Raw genomic sequence first — 8,272 nt, forward strand, 5'->3', positions numbered from 1 at the left:
ATTTGACAATATGTTCCGCACATTCCCTGCACTGTACTCCATCTGCTGTACCTATATGATTATTACCTCTGCCACCGAAGGTGAAATAGGTGATGTTTTCACCCCTCTCTGTCTGTCTGTGTACAGGATATCTCAAAAAGTTGTGGACGGATCCGAATGAATCTTGGTGGGCAGGTTGGGTGTGTACCAAGGACGAACTGATTAGATTTTGGTGAAGATCCAGATCCGGATCCGATAATTTTTCAACTGATTCTTCACTATTGAGAGATGGTGCCAAAAACGATAGAGAGCACGATATCTCAAAAAGTTGTGGATGGATTCGGATGAAACTTGGTGGACAGGTTGTGTGTGTGACCACAACAACTTGATTCGATTTTGGTGAAGATCCGAATCCGGATCTGGATACAAGACTTATTTAATTTTTAAAGTGATTCTTCACCATTGAGGGAAAGGGCCAAAAACGATATAGTACTGTATAGCATGATATTTAACCTCTGCCATCGAAGATGGACGGAGGTTACTGTTTTCACCCCTGTCTGTTTGTTTGTTTGTTTGTGAACAGTATTACGGACAAACTTGATGGATTTCGACGAAACTTGGTGGGGGGGTTAGGTATGGTCCAAGGATCATGCCATTAGATTTTGGACTTGGTCCAAAGTCCAATATGGCCGCGATGGCGGCCATTTTGAAAAAATATTTGAATTTTTGTTTTTGCATTTCTACATGTTTGAAGTGATTTCCAACACCCCACCCCCCCCCCCCAAAAAAAAAAAATTGTTAGAGAAAAAAAAATTGCAATTTTTTTTGGGCATTTCTACATGCGCGTCGATCTACTTTAGTTTATTCAATCGTGGTTCAGTAGAGTCTGATCCGTTTTGACCTACAATGAATAGGATATCAGGTTCACTTTCTCCAGAGAACCTTTCTCCAGGTTCTCCAGCAGTATTGGCGGTGGAGGTTTTGCACTCTACCGAGTGCTCCCCCTCTAGTCCAACAATGTAATGGGCCCGATATGTTCTCATGGATCAGGCATTACGTAGCAGAGGTATGCGCTCTACCGAGTGCTCTTCTCGGTCGCAATGCATCTCTGTTGATTTTAGAAACGCTCAGCCACCAAGACCTCGTGCATCAGGCATGCAAATTGGATCATGGCTCAACATAGTGTTAACATGAGCATTTGATTAGTACACAATGTGCAATATGAAGGACAAAGTTTTGGACATGGATCATGCATCATATATGAGCAAAGCATTCATGATATTTTCATGATCGGTTCTTTCCTCCAGGTTCGGCTCCGTGTTTGAGGATGAAGAAAAACAAAAACACACCCTTGTAAGGTTCCTGAGATCCGTGAAACGCCTTCTCCTTGTTCTTTCATTGCCATTTATTTAGTTATTTATTCATGCGCATTTTAACTTATTTATAACCTTTCATACAGCATTCGTCACGTTTCACTTAATATGCAACAGAGAGGACACCTATTGCTCACGCAGACACATCTTTGTGCTCATGTAGTACAAACGAGGAGGATTGCGCTCACGGAGTCCAGGTGAGAGTAGACGTGCGAGGGAGGCCGTCACAAAATCCAGGTGAGGCCGTTAGTAAGTAAAATCAAGGAATATAACAGAGGAAGTAAAATAAAGAACTTAGGAGGGAGAGTAGAGCATGTGGCAGAGCATGGTTCAAAGGAGAAGAAACAGAAACGTTTACATAAAACACCGAAAATGCAACTACAAACTGGTACAAGCAGTATTAAATGAAAAGATAAGACAATTCCAGACAGTGTCCTTGTATTTGGAAAAAAATGAGATGCAAAGGAGCTCCACGTGCATCTCCGATGAGGAACCCAAAGTGGAAGGGCGAAGCGGGAGCAGAAACTGGAAGCAGAAGATACATTCCAATCATGATAGATACGTTCCGGATGGGGGGCGCAACTTTCCGTCACTTCCAGTTAACGATGGCCGCCGCCATTTTTGCATGGTGAAATCAACATGAGCAATGAGGTGAACACCACTGCTAGCTGTGAGGTGGAAAGTTGCACCCCCAGATTACTTTTTCAGTTATCATGAGTGAATAAATTTCATATCAATCCGTTGGAACTTCCCATCTCTGATGAGGAAGATCTTTCAAAAAATACCAGTTATCAATTGCTCTGGACACACTCAGGTTATGCCCAGGGGAGTAAGGACATGCTCAAGACAGGCAAAGGACACGTAAATGGTACATTTAGAAAACAATAAGGACCAGCTAAAGACAAGCTCAGGATGTTTCGGACATGGTGAGCACAAGCGAAGGATGTGCTTCGGACATTATAAGGACAAACTTTGGACACTGTAAGGACAAGATTTTTACACTCAGAACACGCCAGGGGTGATGGTCTGTCCAGGGGAATTCAATGAACCAAGGCTCCAAGAAGGGTTGCTAAGAAAGAAGACAGCAAAGGGCAGCGAAACCACTGAAACACAGACACTGTACATTTACTAAAAAAAAAAAAATACAGAAGCAAATAATAATAAAATAATTTTAAAATATAAGAAGTTAGAAAAGAAGCAAAAATAATGAATCGTCGCAAGTGGGTCTTACGGGTTTTTCGGGTTCTAAAGAGTGTGAAGAGTTTTAAAGGGTCTTATGTGTCTTCAGCATCTTACATGTCTTCAAAGTCTTAAAGATATTAACATTCAAAAGGGTCTTAAAGAGTCTTAGGGATCTTCGGGGTCTGAAAGAGTCTTAGGGTTCTAAGGGGTCTTAAGGTTTTCAATAATAAGTAATTAATCCACCTAGTCATGTTCTGTGTGGAAAGACAGACAGACAAACTGACCCAAATGCAATCCCATCTTCTCTGGCGAGGGTAATTAAGAGGTTTAAATTAAACCACAAAGAAACATCTTGTGAGATCACGTAATCTCACGATATGTGATGCACATGCAAACATAGATTATATTTTGAGTTAATTAGCTAATTAAACCACCACCTTGAAGAAAATAAAAAGGGCTCAATTAGTTTTTGCGCATCGACGACATCATGAATCATCATGCCAAGAGTTTCAAGACGATCCGATGAGCCACCTTGGAGGAGTAGAGATGAAAGACATCATTATGGCTTTAACAGTTCGTCTCGACTTCATCGTAGACAAGCTAAAACAGAAGAAAAGAAGAAAAAGAGTAGAATGTGTCTATCTCCTACAATAAGTACACAAGGTCACAGAAGTAAATGCATTTTAACAGTTGTCACATGTAATTCAGGCTCATGTGTGGACAAACAATTCATGTGGAATTATGGCCTGAAATGGGGAAACTCGACCAAAATTAATCATGATCATCTAGGGAGAGAGCTCCATAGGCTCCTCCTCTGGTCCATCACACAAACAAGCATGGATCATGGGGATTGGGGATTTACAAAGCAGGGAGATGTTTATTCATCCATCTCTTGTTATCCCGCCCCCCGGAGGGAGGGAGCGGGATATTGTAATCGTCCGGTTTGTTTGTCTGTTTGTTTGTCTGTCTGTTAGCAACTTTACGGCAAAACGGCTTTAGCAAACACTATCAAATTTAATCCACAGGTGGGCAATGAACCTTGGACGACCCCATTAACTTTTGGGTCCAATTGGACCAAAGGTCAAGGTCAGGTCACGAAAAGGTCAAAATCGTTTTTCGCTCATAACTTCGTCAAAAATGATCCAATTTACTTCAAACTAAGCTTATAGTGAACCTTATTCTAGGCCAGCTCTAGACTAACATAATTTACAAGTTTCAAGTACCCGTGATTTAAACAACACTGAACATATTCAAGCATTATGTCATCGGTCAAAATTACATATTTTCCATTATAAATCAAAAACGGTTGGGAATATGCGTGTTTACTCTGGAAGACATATATCAAGTCCTTTATTGGCTTTCATTTGACACCATGACCTTTGACCTTACGTGGCCTTGAAAGGTCAAAATCATTTTACGCTCATAACTTCGTCAAAAATGGTTTAATTGACTTCAAACTAAGACTAAAATATTCCTTATTCTATTCCTTATAATCAACATTCAGGTTAAGGATGTATCAAATTTAAATTTGATCCCCAAAATAACTTTATGCCTTAAATGGGCGGGTTTTGTTGTGCCTGGAACCACTTGTTACATTTTTTTTTGTATACTTTGTCGAGGCTCGTATGAGAGCTAACACACAACGCACAGCAAGAGGGGCATGAGACAAGAGGGGCAGGAGTAGGAAGGACAAAACAGTGGGGAACAGAGACATTAGGAGATCTGTGGAAGGGAGAGGGATGGGGTGGGGAACACGGGGTATACTAGATGAACATTACAAGGACTTTCAGGAAGGAAAGCAGGGAATTTGAAGGAGGTGGGTTTCGGGTGGATTAACGGGGGTAGAAAAGATCAAGGTTTTGGATGGGGGAAGATAAAAGGTGGTGGTGAATGGCTGTTTTGAAGGCCTGGAGGGAATAATGGGATTGAACAGAGTGTGGGAGTATATTCCAAAGGTGGGCCAAAAAGAGGAATGAAGGTGAGCAGTAATTCGTGATTTTGGTAGTTTACCAGAAGGGGGTTGCTGGCAGACCTTGAGCGCCTTGCGGAAATATGAGAGGGGGGGGCATATCGCAGACAGAGCAGGGGGGGCGAGACTGGAGAGGAGATGGTAGAAGACAGAAAGACCACCGATCTGCCTGTGGTGAGAGAGAGAGTGAGATGCCCAAAGACAGCCTCACCGCGGGAGATGCCAATGATCCTAAATGCCTTGGTTTCCACAGCGTGAAGCTGAGAAAGGTGGGAGGCAGGAGCACCAGCCCAGAGGGGAGAGCAGTACTCTATCAGGCTGCGGACAAAAGCTTTGTATGTGGTCAGAAGCTCAGGTGGGCCGAGGAAGGACTTTGCACGACGGAGGATTCCCAGTCGGCGACTGGCTTTGGAGGCCAGGTTTGAAATGTGGCTTTCCCGGGAAAGAACATGGCAGATAGTGAGACCCAGAAGCTTGAATGAAAGGACTTCTTCCAGCGGATTGTTGGGAAAGTAGATGGGGTGGGGGTGGGGGGGTCCAAACGGTCCTTTCGGAGAGACATCGTGAGAGTGTGAGATTTGTCAGGAGTTTTGGACGGGGGAAGATTTGTGTAGATCTCATGTGACCTGTGCAAAAAGGAATCAGGTAAAGACCGTTTTCGTGCAACCATCCAGCAGCAACATGACACAACAAGCAAGTTACAACAAGAGTTCAGAGAACACCTTACCCTGCGCAGTCTTAGGATAGAAAGACATGGGCAGGGTCTTGAGCGGCAAATTTGATTTGTCGTGATGATGTAAAATGCTGTAATATTTTGGCCAAATACTGCTCAACAGAAGGGTTTTGAACGTGTCAATATGGCAATTTGTGTTCTACAGTGTTGAAGTATATAATTAAATTGAAATAAAATAAAGATTTTAAAGGTTGTAGAAAGAAGAGACATTTCATAAGTTTACCGCCATTCATGCAGTGGATTGTACTTATACACCACCTTATTTAACACGTCACTTTAGTTATTCGTGCCTGTTGTTTGTGTCCTTTTTAATAATTTAATAACTTTAGTTATTGGTGCCTATTGTTTGTGTCCTTTTTGAGGTCCTTAAAAACAGTAAGTTTCCAGTTTGGAAAGTTTTTCAATTTTATTTGATTGCCGGGTGCAGACAGACTTAAATGTTTTTCTTACTCCTCTCTGCGCAAGTGCAATCGGGATGAATTCCAAGCCAAAGTACTGCGAAACTCTCGTTTTCCGATTAATGTCCCGATTCATGTTAAAAATATAACACTAAAATTAAATTAAGTTGTTCCTCGATCATAAACTCACATTTGTAGATGCATAGACAGACAAAGTGAAGCAATTCCTTAACCCCACTTTTCCCTTCGCGCGCGTGGGTAATTATTGTTCTATTGTTAAAGTGAATTGGTGTGCTCACCAAATAATTTGACTATCCGACGCCATCGACCACAAATATCAATGAGTCCCAATGCCGCACCAGCCAGTCTTGACCCCCCACTCGAGCGGTTAGTGATTCGAGGCTGTGGGAACCATTCACGTGACACCAATGCAGTATTTGAGGTTACTCTGCATTACAGCACCGTGCAGCATATAGTATTGCACATGGGAGACCGTGTAAGCTACGTAGCCCCCGTTTGATGTTCCTCTTTTGCCTTTGGTGTTTTGAAGATTTGCGTTTTGGCTGAATCGAGTGGAGATTTAATGAGAACGAAACCGTCCAAGTCGTTAAATCAAGAGCTAAATCACCAGTGCCGGGTTCTCTTTGGCCTAAGCACGAGTGCTTGTCTTATGATAAATTAATGTAGAAAAACCCTTAATTATTCATCTCTCCTCTTTATAATCCTTCTCCATTCGTCTCTCCTCCGTCAAACAAATTGTCAGAGACCTGCTCTGTGACCCAAGCACGCCATATTAAAACTGTTACTACGCACATAAACTCTTGGAGTGGGTATATCAAGGGTCCATCAAAGGGTCTTCTGTGACGTGTCCGCTTCGGTGTTGTCTGGGAGACTTGCATCTGAAGCATTGCTCATAACCTAAAAATAAAGGCAAACATACAGTAACCTTTGAAGTCCTCTTTCATTATATTTTCTAGTACAGTACTACAAAAACTACCCATCCCCAGTGACCTGAATAGTTTAAGTTAATCGATCAATTTAAATAATTTCTGGACTTTAAAAGGTTAATTGTGTTGCACTCTTCGATTCACTCAGAGCCAAAGCTCTGAAATACTGAGCCAAACCCCACCGCAAAATGGTGGTGCAACATTGGACGGCCGTGATTGGATTTGTCTAAGAAGAGGGCAAAATATCCCAGTTGCGAAAGAAAATTGTCATGAACATTACTCATGCCTGTTCTCCTGTCATTACCCCATGAACTCAAACTGGAGATAAGCAATTGGTTCACTTCTGTCTGTCTGTCTGTCTACAAATGTGAGTTTATGATCGAGGAACAACTTAATTTCAATTGAATATTACATTTTGAACACAAATGGGAAAATTAGTCAGAAAATGAGCCTGTAGTTTAGCAGTACTTTGTCTCTGAATTCGTCCCAATCGCACATGTGCAGAGGGAAGTGAGGTTTTTTGTTGTTGTTTTTTTACTGTTTTCCTGCCTGCCAGTCAAACAAAACTGAAAATCATTCCAAAGAGGACACAGTTTTTAAGGACCTCATAAAAGATGTCCTGAAAAACGAAGTTTCCTCACTGTTGTAATGTGTTAAATAAGGTGGTGTATAACATAGTGCATCTTAGCCTGGTGTTGGCGTAGTGGTTAGGGTAGCGGCTTGGGATCCAAAAGGTCCTGAGTTCAAGCCCCGTTGACCGCTTGAATTAATACACACCAGGAGGTTGACTCAGCCTGTAATCCTTCCGAGGTCGGCGAAGTGAGTACCAGTGTACTGGGCCCGGTGTATGCCCCGGTTAGAATAGGTGTGCCATATCCCTGTGTCGTAAGAGGCGACCAGGGTTGCGTCAGGAAGGGCATCCGGCGTAAAACCTGTGCCAAATCATTATGCGGATCATAACGGATGATCCGCTGTGGCGACCCCTAATGGGAGCAGCCAAAAGAAGAAGAAGAAGAAGAAAAAGAAGAAGAAGAAAAGATAGTGCATCTGCAGCGATAAACTTCCGGATGTTTTTTTTCTTCTACAACCTTTTAAACAAGGACACCAACAGCAGATTTGAAGGACAAAATAGAGAGCCTTGGACAAACAATAGGTGTCGGGGCAAATTTGGTAGACATGATGAATACAGAAGGAAATTTCTCCCCCACTCCTCTCTCTCTGTCTTTTTCTGTCCCCTCTCCCTCCCCTATCTCTCTATCCCCCCCTTCTCTCTCTCTCTCTCTCTCTCTCTCTCTCTCTCTCTCTCTCTCTCTCTCTCTCTCTCTCTCTCTCTCTCTCTCTCTCTCTCTCTCTCTCTCTCTCTCTCTCTCTCTCTCTCTCTCTCTCTCTCTCTCTCTATGCTCTATCCTTGTTAAATGTTAAGGAAGCAATATGCACCATTTCTAAAGTCTGATATAACTAAAGACTTGGCCGTGATTTGAAATGCCAACCTCCTCCACTCAGAGCGGGTGCTCAAACTAACAAATCACGTCATCAAGTCCGCTGAGTATTAAATTTAAGTTCACGAGAAACACCCACCTTCGGGAGCAGCTTGGGGGGGGGGGAGGAGGGTGTTGTATAGTGGGATAGTATATGTTTTGTGCTGTGGCTAATAAGCCCCCCCCCCTGTCTGTTGCAGGGGTCAGTAAACC

The 8,272-nt window shown here is 42.6% G+C and overlaps 1 protein-coding gene across 2 annotated transcripts in view; it reads right to left on the bottom strand.

Moving 5' to 3' along the window:
• Positions 1–1,259: 1,259 nt before the first annotated feature.
• Positions 1,260–8,272, bottom strand: part of LOC147014475 (uncharacterized) — a 173,746-nt gene continuing 166,733 nt past the window's right edge. The window contains exons 3-4 of one of the 2 annotated variants that reach the window (XR_015050772.1): positions 6,448–6,552; positions 1,260–3,134 (exon numbers count right to left, since the gene is read on the bottom strand). The gene's annotated coding sequence lies outside the window, so the exon portion shown is untranslated. The remainder of the gene's footprint in view (positions 3,135–6,447; positions 6,553–8,272) is intronic. The other variant, XR_015050773.1, reaches the window with a different exon arrangement.

The sequence above is a fragment of the Eptatretus burgeri genome, chromosome 13 (genome assembly GCF_056783735.1).
Source record: "Eptatretus burgeri isolate ZD-2024b chromosome 13, Ebu_testis_v1, whole genome shotgun sequence".
NCBI classification, from domain to species: Eukaryota; Metazoa; Chordata; class Myxini; order Myxiniformes; family Myxinidae; genus Eptatretus; species Eptatretus burgeri.